The following is a 2,959-nucleotide window of genomic DNA, read 5'->3' as shown; positions in this document are numbered from 1 at the left end:
GTTCTCTGCTTTTGTAGTAGGTTGTCTCTGCTTTTAGGTGAGTTGTCTCTGCCTTTTCGAAGGTAGCGCTCGTCTCTGCTTTTGAAGGCTAGCTGCGTTCTCTTGTGTAGGTAGTTGTCTCTGCTCTTTGGAAGGGATTGTCGCTGCCCTTTTGAAGGTTAGTTTCGTCTCTGCTTTTCGAAGGTTAGTCCGTACTCTGCTTTTGTAGGTAGTTGGCTTCGTGCTTTTGAAGGTAGTTGTCTCTGCTTCGTTGAAGGAGTTGTCTCTGCCTTTGAAGGTAGTTGTCTCTCTTTTCGAAGGTTATTCTCTCTGCCCTTTGAAGCGTAGTTCGTCTCTGCTTTTAAGGTAAGTTCGTCTCTGCATTTTGAAGCGTAGTTCGTCTCTGCTTTTGAAGGTTAGTTTGTCTCTGCTTTTGAAGCGTAGCTTCGTCTCTGCTTTTGAAGGTATTTCGTCTCTGCTTTGAAGGTAGTTGTCTCTGCCTTTTGAAGGTAGTTCTGCCAGTCTCTGCTTTTGAGGTAGTCGTCTGTCTAGCTTTCTGTAGTGTAGTTGTCTCTGCTTTGAAGGTAGTTTGTCTCTGCTTTGAAGGTAGTTCCGTCTCTGCCTTTTGAAGGTAGTTGTCTCTGCTTTTGAAGTAGCCCGTCTTCTGCTTTTGAAGGTAGCCTCGTCTCTGCCTTTTGAAGCGTAGTTGTCTCTCTTTGAAGGTAGTTGTCTCTGCATTTGAAGGTAGTCCGTCCTCTGCTTTGGAGCGTAGTCCGTCCTGCTTTTGGGAGGTAGTCCCTCTCTGCTATTGAAGTAGCTTCTTCTCTGCTTTTTGAAGGTAGTTGTCTCTGCTTTTAAGCGTAGCTCGTCTCTGCTTTTGAAGTATGTTGTCGTGCTGCTTGTTTGAAGGTAGTTGTCTCTATGCTTTATGGAATGTAGCTCGTCTCTGCTTTTGAAGTCTAGTTCGTCTCTGACTTTGAGATAGGTTGCGCTCTTGCGTTTGAAGTACTAGTCGTCTTTTCTTTTGAAAAGTAGTATGTCCACTGCTTTTTTGAAGGGTAGTTGTCTCTGCTTTGAAGGTAGTTTCCTCCCCTCCCCACCACCCAAACACGACCTTTGATGCACGCCACACACGTGACTCCCGTGCGCGCTTGCGCGTCCATGCCTAGCACACGTCGTCCATGCATGTATTTTGAACCATATATTACCATATCAGGGGGTAGGATGATAATTTGTATCCTCTACACCTGCCTATTATATATATCACGAGCGCCGTGCGCGGGGAGACAGCCGGGAGACCTTCCTCTCCGCCAACGCACCGCCTACGTAACGTTTCCTAACAAAAGATGGACGCCTGTTATTCAATGAACTCTGTTACATCAGTCGCCCACTGTGCGGAGGGCATCGAGCGGCTATACGAGGGTATCATCGCGAACCCCTATGTGAATAGCAATGAGTTTAAAGCGTGGTCGCAGCTGCCTCGCGATGCCCTCCTTGCGCGAAGAATTGTCGCCATTCATTCATCAGTGGAATCAGTTTTGCCTATCTGCGAGAAAAATCACAGCCTATATAATAGCACTGCCTATAGGAACATGCGCGGCTATAACATCATTTATATGCAAAGTGCGGAACGGGAGGGATCCTTGCTTCGTATGCGACTCTTGCCACCGTCAGCCGACGTCTCTCTCGTAAGCTGCACCATACGGGAATGTGTGTGTGTTGTGTGGTGTGTGTGTGTGTGGCGTGCGTGCGACTGCGTGGCGTGCGTGCGTGCGTGCGTGCTGGTGCGTGCGTGCGTGCTTGTCGACCTGTGGGCTGAGGTCCGGTGCGTGCGTGCCGTGCGTGGTGCTGTGCCGTGGCGCGCGCGTGCGTGCGTTGCCGTGCTGCCCGTGTGTGGCTGAGCTGTGTGTGCGCCGTGTATGTTCGTGTGTGTGTGTGTATGTGCGGGGGTGTGTGTGTGTGTTGTGCTGCTGTGTGTGTGCGGTGCCCCCGTGCGATGCGTGCGGTGCCGTGCGTTGCGGTGTGTGTGTGTGCGCTGCTGCGTGCGTGCGTGCTGGGTGTGTTGTGTGTGATGTGTGTGCGTGCTCAGGGCGTTTCGTGGCGCGCCGCCGCGCGTTGCGTGCGTGACCTGCGCTCGTGCGTGCCGTGCGTGCGGTGTGAGTGGGTGTGCGCGTGTTATGGCCGTGTGTGTGTGTATGTGCGTGTGGTGTGTGTATGTGCTGTGTGTGTGTGTGTGTGGCGTCGCGTGCGTGCCGGTGTGTGTGCAGTCTGTGTGTGTCGTCGCGTGGCGTCGCTGTTGCGTCGTGTGTGTGTGTGTGTGGTGTGTATGTTGTGTGTGTGTGTATGTGTGTGTGCGAGTGTAGATAAAGGAAGGATAGGTGTAAAAATATATTGCAGCCTGTTTTGTTTAAACGTGACGTTATGGTTACGCAACGATGTAGAAACAGCGGTGTTGTGTGTGCACGTACTTCAGTCTCGGTGTTTAATTGTGAAGATATATATATTATATATATATATGATTACTTGATATAGCTGTATCTATTCCTGTGTACTGGTGCGTAATCCGTGTTAAATGCATGTATAACTTGGTGAGGAGTGACAGTGAGGCATTCGCAGGCGTATTATTAGTGGAATGTCTGGGCTTAATTACGTTAATTACTGGATGAATGCGGAATCAGCTAGCGGAAGGTGTAACTGTGGTGTGCATAAATTGCGCGGACTCTTGTTGAAGACGAGGGGGAGATTTATGACGGGGAGCAGGAATTGAAATTATTTGGAAGAGATCCTTGTAAGGACTGCTCGTTGTTACCTGGCGCCGTAAGCTGCGACATTTTCTTCTCCTGGATGGATTGAATTCGAATCGGTGATGGATCGGTTGGTATGTGAGTAGCTCTAGAAGACTATAGCCCAATCGCTCGTGCCACAGGCCTGAGTTCTAGAGCTAGGTATGCGACGGGTGCCGCCCTCTAACCTTCTCCGC

The 2,959-nt window shown here is 50.3% G+C and overlaps 1 long non-coding RNA gene across 1 annotated transcript; it reads left to right on the top strand.

Annotated features, from left to right (window-relative positions):
• Positions 1-401: 401 nt before the first annotated feature.
• Positions 402-855, top strand: LOC106810988. The gene is made up of 3 exons (XR_001394085.1): positions 402-443; positions 702-723; positions 818-855. It is a non-coding gene; the product is annotated as an uncharacterized LOC106810988 (long non-coding RNA).
• Positions 856-2,959: the final 2,104 nt, after the last annotated feature.

This window comes from Priapulus caudatus, unplaced genomic scaffold, assembly GCF_000485595.1.
Source record: "Priapulus caudatus unplaced genomic scaffold, Priapulus_caudatus-5.0.1 Scaffold493, whole genome shotgun sequence".
Taxonomy (NCBI): Eukaryota; Metazoa; Priapulida; class Priapulimorpha; order Priapulimorphida; family Priapulidae; genus Priapulus; species Priapulus caudatus.
This window is presented reverse-complemented; position numbering and strand designations above follow the sequence as displayed.